Raw genomic sequence first — 17,476 nt, forward strand, 5'->3', positions numbered from 1 at the left:
CTATAATGAGATACCACCTCACACCTGTCATAATAGCTAAAACACAAGAAATAACAGGTGTTGGCAAGGATATGGAGAAACAGGACCCTCTTGCACTGTTGGAGGGAATGCAAACTGGAGCAGCCACTCTGGAAAATTGTATGGAGGTTCCTCAGAAAGTTAAAAATAGACTGCCTCATCATCCAGCAATCACACTACTAGGTATTTGCCCAAAGAATACAAAAACACTGATTCAAAGGAATACATGCACCCCAGTATTTATAGAGCCATTATCTATTAAGCCAAATTATGGAAAGAGCCCAAGTGTCCACTGACTGATGCATGAATAGAGAAGATGTGGTGTGTATATATAAAATGGAATATCACTCAGCCATCAAAAAGAGTGAAATCTTGGGGCACCTGGGTGGCTCAGTCAGTTAAACATCTGACCTTGGGTTAGGTCATGATCCCATGATTCATGGGTTCGAGCCCCATGTTGGGCTCTGTGCTGCCAGCTCAGAGTCTCGAGCCTTCTTTGGATTCTGTGTGTGTCTCTCTCTGCCCCTCCCCACTTGCACTGTCTCTCTCACTCTCAAAAATAAGTAAAATTAAACATTGAAATATTTTTAAAACCTTATTTAAAAAAGAGTGAAACCTTGCCATTTGCAATGATGTAGATGAACCTAGAGGGTGAAATGCTAAGTGAAATAAGTCAGTCAGAGAAAGACAAATACCATATGATTTGGAATTTAAGAAACAAAACAAGAAAAGAGAAAGAGAGAGACAAACCAAGAAACAGACTCTTAACTCTAGAGAACAAACTGATGGTTACCAGAGAGGATATGGGTGGGGGGATGGGTAAAATAGGTGATAGGGATTAAGGAGGGCACCTTATGCTAAGCACTGGGTGATAAAATGAAAACTTTAATAAATAAATAAATAAATAAATAAATAAATAAATAAATAAATACAAACAGTAGCTATACTCCAAAGAAGATTTATACATGGCTAATAGGCACATGAAAAGGCTGGCATCACTAATTATTAGAAAAATGCATATCAAAACCATAATGAGATATCATCTCACACCTGTCAGATTGGCTATTATCAAAAAGACAAGAAATAACAAGTATTGTTATTGGCCTTGCTGCTTGTGTGTATGATATTCAAAGAGTAGAATCCCCAAAGTAATAGAATATTCTAACGTTTGTTCCAGAAAACCTTGTTTTCAGAGATCAGTAACACAGTGGATGTGGACAAATGGAAACCCTCATCCACTACTGGTGGGAATGTAAGTTGGTGCACCCACCATGGAGAACATTATGGAAATTCCTCAAAAAAATGAAGAATAGAACTACCATATGGCCCAGCTATTCCACTTCTGGGTATTTACCCAAAGAAAATGAAAATACATTCCAAAAGATGTGTGCACCCTCTTGTTCACTGCAACATTATTTACAATAGCCAAGATATGGAAACAACCTAAGTGTCCATTGATAGATGAACAAATAAAGAAGAGGTGGTATATATACAATGATAAAAAACAATGAAATCTTGACCATTTGTGATAACATGGGTTGACCTTGAGGGTATTATGCTAAGCACAACATGTCGGACAGAGAAAGACAAGTATCTTACGATCTCATTCATATGTGGAATCTTAAAAACAAACAAACAAACGAAAAAACAAAATAAAACAAAACAAACTCATAGATACAGAAAACAAACTAGTGGTTACCATAGGGGAAGAGGGTTGAGGAATGGGCAAAATGAATGAGGGGGGTCAACTATAAGGTTACGGATGGTAACTAGATTTGTGGTGGCAATCGCTTTGTAGTGTGTGCAGATGTCGAGTTGTAAAGCTGTACATCTGAAGCTTCTGCCGATAGAGTTCTAGATACAGATAGAAAGAGAGAGGGGTAGCTATATAGCCCTTGTTTTATTCCACACACTGAACATAGACTACCTCTCCTCTTTACAATAACCCAGAAAGATAAGTTTCTCTGTGTATAGATGGAAAAAACTGAGGTTTAGAGATACCTTGCTTACATGCTCCCCTTCAGCCCCATGTGTGGTCCGTCTGCCCTTCTCTTATTTAAAAACATGCTCCCGAGGGGCGCCTGGGTGGCGCAGTCGGTTAAGCGTCCGACTTCAGCCAGGTCACGATCTCGCGGTCCGTGAGTTCGAGCCCCGCGTCAGGCTCTGGGCCGATGGCTCGGAGCCTGGAGCCTGTTTCCGATTCTGTGTCTCCCTCTCTCTCTGCCCCTCCCCCGTTCATGCTCTGTCTCTCTCTGTCCCAAAAATAAAAAAAAAAATAAAAATAAATAAAAACATGCTCCCGAGACTGAAGAGCACACATGGATTCCTCCTGAAGTCCTCCATCCAGGACTCCCTTCCTCATTCTGACTCACTTGTTGTTACAGCAAACAATAACCAATGACTACTTTACCAACTGCCCTGAGATTACCAGCCTGAGACCCAGATCTGAGGACACATGTAGACGTGGCTGTGTGTGTTGCACAAATCGTTATAAAATACTGTGAGACCTGCACCTTCAGGGCAAGTGGAGGGCGGCAGATGGATGCAAGCTCAGATGTCAGAGGATGGGATGGGGATAAGAAAGAAAGCAGGCGGATGGCAGCAGCCCACCCCACCCCCCACCCCCCCGGCCCCAGCCACAGAAGAAGTTTCCTCAGGCGAGTGGATGTGTACCTGCACGTGGTGGACCAGTGGCCCATGACCTATGAAATGCTGCCTGGGCCGTTCTTGTCAGCAGGTGCCGATAGCAATCTTGGAAACGGATCCTCTAAAATAGTATTGACATGGAATATTCTTCTGATGTTTATAAGATTGTTTTTTTCATATTCAATACATTTGGCTCATTACTTTCACCCACTGCTGGGGAGACAAGAGTGTTTCCGGAAGGCAACTTGGCAATGTGTACAGAGGGCCTAAAATTGCTTTCCTTCCCTTTGCCAAGAAATTCCAAGTTCTAGGAACTTATACTGGAGAAGTCATTGGAGAGACACACAAATATTCCTGTACTAGAGTGCTTATTACCATGTTATTAAAATAGCCCCAAACAAGGGGAGCCTGGGTGGCTCAGTCAGTTGAGCATCCAACATCAGCTCAGGTCCTGGTCTCGCAGTTCATGGGTTTGAGCCCCACATCGGACTCTGTGCTAACCTACAGCTCAGAGCCTGGAGCCTGCTTCAGATCCTGTATCTCCCTCTCTCTCTCCCCCTCCCCTGCTCATGCTCTGCCTCTCTCTGTATCTCAAAAATAAATAAATGTTAAAAAAATTTTTTTAAATAAATAAAATAGCCCCAAACAAGAAACCAATCTAAAGCCCCTACCCGCTCAAGAGAATAATTATGGTACCTATTTACAATGAAGTACTTGCAGACATTAAAAAGCATTTTTTTAATGTTTATATTATTTCTGAGAGAGAGAGAGAAACAGAGTGTGAGCAGGGGAGGGGCAGGGGGAGAGACACACACACAGAATCAGAAGCAGGCTCCCAGCTCTGAGCTGTCGGCACAGAGCCCGATGTGGGGCTCAAACTCACAAACCGCAAGATCATGACCTGAGCCAAGGTTGGACACTTAACTGACTGAGCCACCCAGGCACCCCTAAAAAATCATTTTAAGACAACGTTGTGACAAGGAAAAATTTCATAAGGCTGAGTGAAAATAGATTATAAAACACATATGAGTTATAAAACATGTAGTGTTGGTAAGCTTATTTATGTGTAAAGAAAAAGTCTGCAAAGAAATGCAATAAAATATGAACACTAGCTATCTCTAGATTTTTTTCCTATATACTTGTCAGAATTTTCAAAAAGAAAAACTGTAGTGAAAACGTATTACTTTTGCATTCATCTGAAAAACAAAAATTGTCCACTTGATTTTGCTGATAATGTGGGAGTGAGTTTCTTACCTTCAGGAAGGATGTTAGGTCTTCTCGGTTACCAGGTTTAGAGAAATAGCTGATGTGATTAAAAAGAGAATCTCCCAGTGTACTTACTGTGGAGAGCAAACACACCTCAGTAAATAGACTAGGGAAGGGAGAGTTCATGCATATCTAATCTGCGCAGACCCACTCCGATCTCACTGACAGTAACACACTAGGACCTTAGGACACAGTCTCCCAGACGATGAGAAATGAGCATTATTTGGTCTGTTTTACAGATAAGAAAACTTCCGTGCAGAGAACAGCTTTTTTCTCTGGACTTATCAGCTCAATAAAATCAAGAGTAAAACGTATCCTTTGAGTTTCTGGTCCACTGTGTTGATCTTGTTGCTTAAGCGTAGAAGATTCAGAGAGTAGAACCCCCAAAGTAGTAAAACACTCTAATGTCTGTTCCAGAAGATCTTGTTTTCAGAGATCAGTAACACGCTGAGTTAATGGAAGCTATTTTTCTTCTAGTCAAAAACTCTTGAAGGGAAATTATGCTTTATAGCTTTATATCGTCCCCACTGAAGTGACACAATTCATCTTGCTAGAAGAATATTTTGGGGGAACATTGTTCCCATGAACCCTTCAGGAATTATCAGTGTATGACATCTATTCACCAAAAGGTCACTGGGACATTATGGCAAAAGCGTATATGGTGGGCACTGAATATATGTAAAAATAAAATCGAGGCTAAAACAAATATGAGAGAAAAGGGATGGACCAGAATGTAACATTTTGAGACTTGAGAAGCTAGAAAGGACACAACTGGTAGGTCTCAGGGAAAGAGGGCAAGGTTGTGGAGAGTCAGTAAAGCTTCTCTCATGATCCGCACCCACTGTAACTTGACAAATGGGTCAGTCTGCCGAGTAGTGACTAACATTTGATGACATTTTACGGAGCACTTCCATATATAACATCTCAATTAAACTTCGCTATGACTTGATGAGCTAGGTCGTGTCACAGTCTTTCAGGTAAGGGACTCACACCTGAAGAGTGAAGCGACTTAACCAAGTTCACACAGCTGTTGCTTGATGAAACTGGAATCAGGCCTGGGTTTGCGGGTCACTCGTCCCGGACGAGCAGGCCATGATGCTTACCCAAGTCATTCTCCCCCTTTATGATAAAAACTGCTCCCGTTTTTGAACGCTTCCTTGTTCTGTGGGACTCTTAGGACTAGGCATTTTAAGTGTTATGCCTTTAATCCCTACAGCACGGCCATGATTTCAATGTCATTATCTGCATTCGATCCCTTGTGGCTGCCCGCTTACACACACAATAAGCAACAAACCTGAGATGCCAAGTCAGGTGTGTCTGACTCCAGAGCTTGAGGGACGTCCAGTGTGTTACCTACAGTGATGTTAGTAAGGTTGGGGCTGGGGGTGGGTATAAAAGTACTTAAACTGAACCATCGGCCCTTAAACATTGTTTAATACTTTGTGAAAGCAAATAAAACCAGAGCTGGCTTTACGGGCATACGACCTGTGCAGTCACCCGGGGCCTTGAGCTCAGAACGGCCCCGTACTTCATTTAATGCTCTGCTGTCACCATCTTGAAATGCTTAATAATTTTATCTTTGCATTTGCGTTTCCTAAGTGACGTCTGATGGAGCGCTGGAGCACATGCGTGAGCAGGTGGAGATGCACTCGTGTGCCTCGTCTGCCGCCTTTCCTTGCTGCCAGTTGGCATAGAATGTTCACGATGCCCCAAGAGCACAGGATTCTGGCAGACCCGGGATGTGTGGAAGTCCGGTGAGACCCACAGTGAGCACAAGGTAATGGGGGACGTCCATGACTGAGGAAGCAGGGGTGTGACAGCCCCAGGAGGCCACACTTCCGTCTCCAAGGAGAAGGTGCTTCCAGTGCAGAACGAAGGCAATGGTGTTCTAAGAAACACAACCAAGGAACCCTATCGTATCCTTTCTTAGACATGTGTTAATTCCCTGTGTTAGCCAGTGACTTATATTGAAGATGATGACAGGGGCACCTGGGTGGCTCAGTCGGTTGAGTGTCCCACTTCGGCTCAGGTCACGATCCCATGGTTCGTGAGTTCGAGCCCCACATTGTGCTCACCGCTGTCAGCACAGAGCCTACTTTGGATCGTCTGTCCTTCTCTGTCCCCCCCCCCCCTGCCCCTTCCCCCACTCATGCTGTCTCTCCCAAAAATAAATAAAAACATTCAAAAAAAAAAAAAGATGACCACATAGAGGGGAAAAGAAAGAAAGGACTACCTACAATTCCTCATCATTTCAGGCCTCCTTCCGCATCAGTGTTGGTAGAACATGGGTGTCAAGACGTGAAATAAAAACAGTTGAGTTGGTTTCATGCAGTGTTGCCACTGTTCTGGTGAGAACAAAATAGATACATGTTTATGAGCTATGACATGCAAATGATGTAGTTTTTGATGATTCAGCATATGAGTTAGATGCACTTACATTTGCTGACATCACATATATAAAGAGGAACAATAAAATTCTTGCTAATAATTAAATTTCTTTCCTTCAAATCACATTACGTAGCAAATAAACAGTATGACGAGTCAAGACAGACACCATGGAGGAAGGAAAAGGCTATGTGTTTCAGTACCTTCCATAGCACTTGCGTCCTGCCTTTTGAACAGGGGGCACTGTGTTTTCATTTTGTACCAGGCCCTGCAAATTCTGTGGTCGGCCTGAGTGTGGAATGCACACACATACACACGTGCACAAATATGCAAATACATTTTTTGAGGAACAACTGTCCAATACATTTACCCTGTAAATATTTTGCGCTCTGGAAATGCCAGTGGCATCTCCAGCTTCAGAGAATAGCGGGTCCCAGTCTTCATCAATTCAGCCCAATTCCACAGTCACACAGTATAGCCTAGAATGACTTTTCCTTGCCACTGACTGAGTCTGAGACCATATCCGTCATGCCACGTGTGGCAACCCCTGTCACGTGTCACTGAGGTGATGTCTCAGTTGCTGCATGTTCTACCAATGACCTTGCCCAAAGGAAGTGGGGGATTCAGAGGCTGACTAGCAACCGTAAAAAAAAAAAAAAGAGTAGGTATGTAGATGAGGTAGGGAGAGTAATGGCTTCCCCCAAAATAGGTCCCAATCCCTGGAGATTATGAATGTTAGTTATATGGAAACAAGATCTTGGCAGATGTGATTGAGTTACAATGGACTTGGTTTGCCAGGGTAAGCCCACAATGCAATCACACATATCCTCATAAAAGTGAGGCAGAAGAAATTTGAGGACCTACAGAAAAAGAGTCAGAGAAGAGACTGTGAAAAGATTGTGAAGACAGAGGCACAGATTGGGGTGCAGTGCTCACAAGCCAAGGAACACTGGCAGCCACCAGAGCTGGAAGAGAGAAGGGAGGGTCCTCCCTGCAAGCCTGCAGGAGTGGGGATCCACTGACACTTTGATTTTGGACTTCCGGTCTCCAGACGTGTCAGAGATTAAATCTCTGTTGTTTTGAGTCACCAAGTTTGTGATCGTTCATTAGCCCACTTCTTCAAAACAAAGAAAACAAAACCTTGCTCTTAAAGGTAGAAAATTAAGACTTTAACAGCAGTTTCTCACATATGAAGAGTTAAATTATTTAAAGGCCTGGAGGAGACTGAACACCCCAGCTAACAATGGTCTTGTCTCCTCCCCTCCTGTCCACAAAGTCCATGGGCCACGTGTAGTGGAACATGAGAATCAAAACACAGTCTCACGTGGTCATATTAAGCTATTCTTGATAGCTTGTCATCACAAAGAAAAGCTTCAAATCGTTCACTAAAGTGCATTGGTCTTTTGGAAGGACATAGTTTTTAGAGAGAAGACATTTTCACAAACATGTTTTATATATAATTTTGTGATTGTGGGGCTTAATCATTAGGAAGAAATATGTATCATGAACCTTGTAACAAAATAGCGCTTCCTATCACATTACTCATTTACAACCTTACTTCTGCTACACTTGCTTCCTTCTGAGTGTGCAATTTTCTCCCTGCTTGGTACAAAGATTTGTGCCTTGGAGAAGCTGATTCCATCTGGCAATTGTGAGTGCTTTGCAGGCTTGTTAGGTTCATACCATTCACCCTGTGTTTTCCTTTTTTAAGAAAGAAATTTACACAATATAGTCTGAGCAGATATTAGAGGACAATACTGAGTATAGTAGGCTTTTGTTAGAATTCAATATGTCAGCCCTCAGTTCTTCTTCGGGAAGAATTGCTCTATAAATAGATGTAGATTTGGTCTGTCAGTGGAGGAGGTGAGGCCAGGGTCTCCCTGAGTTGCCATCTTGGACCAGAAACCAGTTGTAGAATTAAGTGTGAATAATCAACTTTATATCATTTGAAACAGAAAACAGAAAAGGAAACAGAAAAACGTTTGGTTTTAAGATGATCTGACATGTAAAAATTATGTTATTGGTATTTACAATGATATGCTTACCAGTTAGTTCCCTTCCCCACCCCTCTCCTCTCTCTGTTTTAGCTGACCCTAAAATTTATCTGTAAATACAGAAAGCCTGGGATAGCCAAAATCATCTTAGAAATGAAGAACAAAGTTGGACCATTTGCACTACCAGATTTCAAGATTACCGTAAAGCTACAGTAATCAAGAGAGTGTGGCATTAGCATTAAGAATAGAAATATAGATCAATGAGACAGAAGAGAAAGTCCAGAAATGATGCCTCATACTTATGAGCAATTGCTTTCTGACAAAGATTCCAAGGCAGTTTACTGGGGGAGAGAATAATCTTTTCAACATTTGGTGATGGGACAATTGGATATGCATATGCAAAAAATAAACTTTGACCTTTACCTCATACCATACACTGAGATTAAAATATGGATCATGCGTCTAAATGTAAGAATTATATAAACCTTTTAGAACACATAATAGCAAATTTTTTCTTTGTTTTTTAAGTTTATTTATTTATTTTGAGAAGACAGAGGGCGTGCATGCAAGCAGGGGAGGGGCAGAGACAGAGAGAGAGAATCCCAAGTGGGTCAGTGCAGAGCCTGATGCAGGGCTCAATCTCACAAACTGTGGGATCATGACCTGAGCTGAAATCAAGAGTCGGTCGCTTAACTGACTGAGCCACCCAGGTGGCCCTGTAATGCCAAATTTTTGTGATCTTGGAAAAGGATAAGAAAACCCATGAATATTAACTAACTAGAATTTAAATAAAAACTTGGGGGGGAAAAGAATAGCTATAAATAACTATGACAACAAAAGCATGATCCATTAAAAATTGATATTAATTTTAACAAAATTTAAAATTTTTGCCTAGCAAAAGAGAATTAAAAGATAAGCAGCATACTGGGGAGAAATATTTGCAAATCATATTTCTAAAAAAGGACTTGTATTCAGAATATATAAAGAATCCTCACAACTCAATAACAAGACCAACACCCAAATTTAAAAATGGGCAGAAGGTTTAAAGAGACATTTCTTTTGGGGTGCCTGGGTGGCTCAGTCAGTTAAGTGTTTGACTTCGGCTCAGGTCATGATCTCGACGTTCATGAGTTCAAGCCCCACATTGGACTCTGTGCTGACAGTTCAGAGCCTGGAGCCTGCTTTGGATTCTGCCCCCTTCTCTCTCTGCCCCTCCCCCACTCATGCTCAGTCTCTCTCTCTCTCTCTATCTCTCTCTCTCTCTCTCTCTCTCTCTCTCTCAAAAATAAACATTTAAAAAAAATTTTTTAAGAGACATTTCCCCAAAGAAGATATACAAATAGCTATCAGGTACATAGAAAAGTGTTCAATACTATTGGTCATTGGGAAAATGCTGATTAACCCCCCACCCACACACTCCTAAAGTGAAACCCATCTATCAACCTTCCTGACCAGTGATGTGTTGGCAAATATTTAACAATGGGCTCTCTGTGGAGGAAAAACAGCCCTGATGAGTAGCATTGGCCAATTTCCTTGGCATCAGGACTCCCACACTGGCTGATATCAGGCCACCCACCTGAAGTGTGAAGGTGGGGGATGGGAAGAGATGTGCACACTTGACTCTCGTGAGTCAGGGTGAGCCTCCATCCCGGTGCACCACTGCTCTGTGCTCACATGCCAGAATTGCTACCACCAGCCTCTACATTCAGAGGAAAGGCCCACTGAGGACCTTGATTTACCCACCCAACTGCTGGGGAAACCCTTGCCAGCTGCCTAGAAAACTTCACGTATTCCTTCGTTCTTTAAAGGAGCAAATAAAGAAGGTTCTCCGCATCTAGAAGGAATCCGACAACTTAAAAGAGAAGGCCCTGGATGAGCAAATGGGACCTCGATAGGGAGCTGAAATGATTTAGGGATGGGAAGGGGATTCTATTTTGAAATTCCAATTCATATCCTCCAGGAGATTCAAGAAGATATTCCATCTTTAAATAAATCAAGAAAGAGCTCTTAGAGATTAAAAACTATTTTTTGCTAAATAAAAATTCAAAGGATGAAAAATAAATCTCCCTTTATACGAAGACTCAGAAAATGTGAAAGAAAAGATAGGATCAGGAGGCCAACATCTGACTAACGGTTTTTGAGAAAAGGAGAACCAAACAAATGGAGGAAAGAAAATAATGTAAGGCATAACAGAAGACAGTTTCTCAGAGCTCAAGATGTCTCCAAATTAAAAATAGTCAAGAAAATGAAAGATGGGGTGCCTGGGTGGCTCAGTCGGTTGAGTGGCTGACTGTTGATTTCAGCTCAGGTCATGATCCCAGGGTCGTGGGATCAAGCCCCACACTGGGCTCCACACTGATCATGGAGCCTGCTTAAGATTCTCTCTCTCTCTCTCTCTCTCTCTCTGCCCCTCTCCCCAACTGGCTCTCTCTCTCTCTCTCTCTCTCTCTCTCTCTCTCTCTCTCTCTCTCAAATAAAAACAAAAGAAAATGAAAGATAAAAGGCCCAAAACTTTACACATTCTCATGAGCAAAGTAAAAAAAAAAACTGAAAAAAAAAAACTACAATGAAAGAACAAACTCACCAGCAACACTGATGCTAAAACACAAGAGACAATATTTTCATAATTCTGAGAGCAATTTAATTCCAACGGAGAAATTTATTCAGATATAAGAACAAAATAAAGGTATTTTCAGGCACACAGAAAATTTGTTTGCCAAGCACTCTTTCTGATGATGTGCTCCAAGGGAAAGAGAGAAGGAAGGGAGAGAATTAAGGAGGGAAGAAGTCAGTCTGTCCTGGGGTCCAGTAGTGGAAGTCCTAGCTGGGGGAGCACTAAAAGGAAGTCCCAGGATAATGGTTGTACCCCAGGCCCATGGGGCAATCAACCCTAATGGGAACAGGATGTAAGAATGACTCTTCTAGAAGAAAGTGTATTCCATGTAATGGATAACATGATTGAAGGGTTGGATAATTTCAGAATGTAAAGGTATATATTCTGTCAGAAAAAAATAAATGCAATTATTTTTTTAAAAAAGCAATACAGCAGTTATGTAAAGCAAACTAAATGTTCCTCAAATGGAACCATTGGTGGAGCATTAGAAAAGAAATCCATTTGACACTGACATTTCTGCTTGGCATGGCACAGGAATGTTAACACTGAGTGAATGTAATCAGAAAACCTACCAAGAAAATGTAATCAGATTCTATTACTTGTCTCTGCAGTGAACATCTATGATTCTAATAGGATAGTGCCTTTTATTGGATTTTGATTTATATAATCAACCTATAGGCCATTCTCAGAAGACTATTCCAGAACAGAATGTATATGTTATCAGGCTGGACTACACAACGGGAAAATTATAGCAGTCAGATCTTGGGTGATGTAAGAGGAGAGATCAGGTTGGTTTGTTTGTTTAAAAAGGAGCACAAAGGCCTAATATCCTACCTTGGGAAATAAATGCTATCTAAGACAAATAAATAATTACAGACATTATGTAAAGTTATTGGGGTAACCAATCAACCAACTAAAAGGTTTTTAAAGTTATCTGAAATTGAGAAGAGGAGGAGGGAGGTATGATAAGAGCGGTGTTATAAGTGAGCTACATTCTCATTTTTCACGCTGGGGAGTCTATAAATATAATTTAGAGTTAATTCGTCATGTTATAGACGTGTAATTATATTATTTAGAATTATGGAGATTAATTTCCAAAAGAACTAAAACACAAATGACTAAAACTACTGTAAAAGAAACCAGTTACAAAGGACTCCACCTTGTATGACTCTGTTTCGATGGAATGCCCAGAATAAGCAAATTCATAGAGACAAAGAGTGGACTGGTGGTTGCCCAGGGCTGGGGGGAAGACAGGAGAATTGGAGAATAACAGAGAATATGTACAGGGTTTCTTTTGGGGCTGATGAAAATGTTCTGATTGTGGTAATAGTTGCAAACCTCTGTGAATATGCTAAAAACCAATGAAGTGCACCCTTTAGAATTGTATGGTCTGTAAATTACATCTCAGTAAAACTTACTTTAAAAAAGGTCTGGGATGCTAGGGAAAACAGTATGAAGGGTCTTCAAAAAGTTAAAAATAGGGGCACCTGGGTGGCTTATTAGGTTAAGCATCAGACTCTTGACTTGGGCTCAGGTCATGATCTTGAGGTTTGTGAGTTCGAGCCCTGCATTGGGATTCTGTCTCTCCCTCTCTCTCTGCCCCTCCCCCACTTGCTCTCTCTGCCTCAAAATACATAAAGATAAACTTTAAAAAAAGTTAAAAATAGAATTCCCGTCTGATCCAGCAATCCCCACTTCTGGGTATAGTTCCGAAGAATTGAAAAACGATCTCAAAGATATATTTGCATACCTCTGTTCATTACAGTATCATTCACGATAGCTAAGAGGTGGAAGCAACCTAAATGCCCACGGACAGATGAATGGAGAAAGAAATGTGGTACATCCGCGTAACAGAATATTCAGCCTTGAAAAGAATGAAGTCCCATCATAGGCTAAGACATGGATGAAACTTGAGGATATAATGCTGAGCGAAATAAGCAAGTCATAAAAAGACGAATAAGGTATGAATCCCCTTATTTGAAGAACTTTGCCTAATCAGACCCATAGAAACAGGAAGCAGAATAGAATGGTCGTTACCAGGAGCTGGAGAGGGGGAAAAGGAGACTCGTTCAATGAGTGTTGGGTTTTGGTTTCACAAGATGAAAAAGTTCTAAAGATCTGTTACACAACAAGGTGTACATAGTTAACACTACTGGACTGTACACTTAAAAATGATTAAGATGGTAAGTTTTGTGTTACGTGTTTTTTAACACACACACACACACACACACACACACACACACACACACACTCACACACACACAAAGTCTGGGGACTGGACCAAAGGTAGGAACAGCAGACTTTGTCTTTTCTTTGTAAGCTGTTCTGTACTGTTTGGTGGGTTTTGCTTTTTTTATTTCTTTTTTGTTGATGTTTTCATTTATTTTTGAGAGAGAGAGCATGCACGCGCAAGCAGGGGAGGGGCAGAGAGAGGGGGTCAGAGGATCCGAAGTAGGCCCTACGCTGACAGCAGCGAGCCTGATCTAGGGCCGGAACTCACGAATAGGACCACAAGATCACAACCTGAAGGGAAATCAGACGCTCAACCAACTGAGTCACCCAGGCATCCCAGCAGTATTTTTCTTATTGTACTTGAGTCCTTAGCTATTATAAAAATGGGTTTCATACCTTGATGTACACTGTTTCCAAGTTCACACATGGGGGGGGGGGGTAATCTCTCCTACATGACAAAGCGAGCATTGAGATCATAGCCTCACCAATTATTTGCTAATAAATTTTATGTACATTTGTAATATAAATTTCAGTCACACAGATGAAACATTTGGATATATGTTTTACTTATGGAAATCATTTACAAATGCTGATGTTGATGGTACAAAAAAGTATTCCATATAAATTTGTATAATTTTATATCCAATATAAAATTATTCCTTCTATAGGAGATCATTTTTTACAGACCTTTTTTTAAACCTTATTTTATTTTCACTGATTTTTCCCACTAACCCCTTTTTTTTCTTTTCCAGGATCCCACATTGCATTTAGTTGTCATATGTTGTCAATCTCTTCTAATCTGTGATGGTTCCCCCGTCTTCCTTGTTTTTCATGACCTTCACATTTTTGAAGGATTCAATTCAGTTATCATGTAGCATTTTGCTCAGTTTGGGTCTGTCTGATGTTTTCTGGTGATAAAGTCATATATTTTGGGCAAGAAATCTACAGAAGTGATGTTTTGTGCCCTTCTCAATACATCGTATCAGGGGTATGTGATGCTGGTGTGTCTTATTCTTGGTGATGTTGACCTTGATCTCTTGACCAAGGTGGTATCTGTTGGGTTTCTCATGAAGTTACTATTTTTCCCTTGGTAATAAATATCATGGGGAGACACTTGGAGGCTAGATGCAATATCCTTTGGTTGCTCATCCCTATTGGCTATCAATTTCTTACCATTCCCAGATGCTTTGTTGGGTGCCTAGGTAGTGACTGTAAATAACAAAAGGTCTAATTTATAAATATCCATACCATAATATTGAAATAGTCTCCAGTTTCCCTCTTACTTCTTTCCTGGTGAGATTTCATCCTCTTTCTAACCACACGAGGAAGGCTAATGAAGTGCATTGGTCCTCCACATTTGAAGGTTTATATACATTTAGAACTTTTATATACATTGGACAGTCAATGCTTGGGATTCTTTACATGTTTATTGCCTTTTTGTTTGTTCCATGCATTAATTATGAATTTGAGGGATGGACTTGATGCAATCCAAACATGCTTCTTTATCTTGTTTGCCATACTGATTCCTTCTAAAGAAACATTAGTTCATGCTAGCAGGATTCAGTTAAATGTGTTACCCCTTCAGCTAATATTAAGAAATAATCTGAGCTTGTCAGTCACCATGGTAAAACCCAGTACTCCAGCCTGCCCATGTCCTTCATGCCCACGTCCAAATCCCCCGAATCTGAGTGAATATGCTACCTTGAATGGCAGAAAGGACTTTGCAGATGTGATTATGTTGAGGAGTTTGAGATGGGAAGATGATTCTGAATTATCCAGGTTGGACTAGTGGAATCATAAGGGTCTTTATAAGAGGAAGGCAAGAGGGTCAGCGTCAGAGAAGGACAAGTGACGAGAGAAGCAGAGGTCAAGGAGAGCGAGAAAGAGTTGAAGATGCCCCGTGCTGCTGGCTTTGATGATGGAGGAAGGGCCACACAACACAGAAAGCAGGCAGCTTCTGGGAGCTGGGAAAGGCAAGGAAGTAGATTCTAGTCTAGAGCCTTCAGAAGGAACTCAGCCCTGCCAGCACCTGGATTTTAGCCCCAAACAACCCCTGTTGGACTTCTGACCTCTAGAACTGTAATACATTTGTGAGTCTGTGGTAACTTGTTACAGCAGCAATAAGAAACCAATACACCACCTTGAAAAAATGATCCTTCCTCTTTTTTTTGCCAGTAATACAGATTTGAGTGATATAAAATGGGAAAGATAAATTAAGTGATGTGTTCTAGAAATACTTGCATTTTTAAAATCTGTGCCATCCATGGCATTTGGAGAGATGATATGTCTTTATTAATTCTATAAAAGAAAATTGAATAATTGTATATGAGTGAATCACATGTCAAAAGTATGTATTTACTCACAATGAATTCCCAGATTTCACCACTTACATATTATTTTAAATGCATAGTAATGCAGTTTGATAAATTCTAGGTTTGTGTAATTAAACCTGAAGTAAATAATTGGGGCATTTGTGTCCGTATTTCGGATATCAGATGATAAATAAGTTATAATGTTGTTGGCACGTAAACCAATAATGCATGAGATAGTCAATTAACTTTGGGAGAATTTCTGAAAGCAACTACTCATGAGTTTATTTTTTTTAATAGTGAAAAGAGCACATGGGGAAGCAAAAGGATCTCTGCTTCCTTTTTTATTTTGATATGTCCCCGGGATTTTATAATAATAATTGGAAGAAATGTTTCCAGAATAAATTGTTTGAACACTTTCGGAAGTAGTGACATCCCAGATAATGATAAGCCTCCAGCATCTATAGCTGGGCACATGGAATGCTTTTTAGTTCCCTTCTAGGTGTCTAAGGAAGATAAACTTTATTTGAGAACAACAAATGTGTTATTTAATTATGTCATTTGGTCTCGCAACATATGGAGGCAAAGAATCATTTGACGGCCTTTATTCCCCCCTCTCCCCACCCCCCCCCACCCCCGCCAAAAAGTGATGTGTTTCTTAATTTGAAGGAAGACAGTTGTGTGCCCCTTGGGTCACGACAGATAAGGCTGTTCAGCACCCCTAGGTAAGTCCCCCCACTTTCTCTCTTTGCCGGGCAACCTGAGAGCTCCAGTTCTGGGTTAAATACCCTCGTCTTCCCGGGCTTTGCCCGTGATCCGATTTCCTATAACTTTCCAGTCAGCACCTAGTAAACCAGGCTTGTAGTAAGGATGAAAGAGGAAGCCAACGAGAAACCAGGACTCAGACCACACCTTGGCCACTCCACCCAGTGTCGTGGGACAAGCCAGTCTTGCATATAGGAGGTGGCTGGCGTGGTCGAATCTCCTACGTGCTGGGAAGGAACTCTTGCTTCTAAAAGCTTCTTCCCTTCTCTCAATTTCACAACTAGAGTTTCCTTTGTTTTGTTTAAATAGGTGGCTTCCCCCACCCCCAATTCTGTTAAAATGCAGATATTCCAAGAAAAAGTAACACTTTAAGCTTATCAGGCATTTATTTCATCGTGTGAGTCAGTTATCGCGCTCCTTCCTGAGAGTAGATTTTGTTGGAGAGAGAGAATATGAAGACCTCAACAGCTAAGGAACAGGAGGCACTTGTGGGAGGAAAATCAAAAGAGCAGGCTGTTCCTAGAGAATCAACATTTCATAGATTATCCTAAAATACACCTTTTGTTCAAAGTATAATGATCTGTTCATTCTTTATCCTTCATCACGTGTAAATCTGGACGCTGCTTTCTCCACCCCATGGCCACTGTCTCCCATCATCCTCATGTTCCATAGCTACCCCACCCCACCTCAGGTAAGGATATAACCCAGTAACTGCCAATACAGATGTCCACACTTGCAATACAGTTTGGGGAAATAGAGGTACCTGCTTTGCTCTAAAGAAAATAGGTTGAGGGCGCCTGGGTGGCTCTGTCGGTTAAGCGTCCGACTTCAGCTCAGGTCATGATCCGTGGGTTCAAGCCCCGCATCGGGCTCTGTGCTGGCAGCTCAGAGCCTGGAGCCTGCTTCGAATTCTGTGTCTCCCTCTCTCTCTGACCCTCCCCCGTTCATGCTCTGTCTCTCTCTGTCTCAAAAATAAATAAACAAAAAAAAAAAAAAGAAAAGAAAACAGGTTGAAGAAATCTTTCAAATGCTTTCATTAACATTGAAGTATATTAAGTATGTTTAAAATTTTATGTAAATACATGAAAGCATATGTAAAGATGTTTAAAAATATTAAAAATAAATAATATCATTTCACACCCATTAGGATGGCTATAATCAAAAAGATAATAACAAGGGTTGGTGAGGACGTCAGGAAATTTGAACCCTAATGCACTGGGGGTGGGGTTGTGAAAGGGTGCAGCTGT

The sequence above is a fragment of the Neofelis nebulosa genome, chromosome 1 (assembly GCF_028018385.1).
Source record: "Neofelis nebulosa isolate mNeoNeb1 chromosome 1, mNeoNeb1.pri, whole genome shotgun sequence".
Classification (NCBI taxonomy): Eukaryota; Metazoa; Chordata; class Mammalia; order Carnivora; family Felidae; genus Neofelis; species Neofelis nebulosa.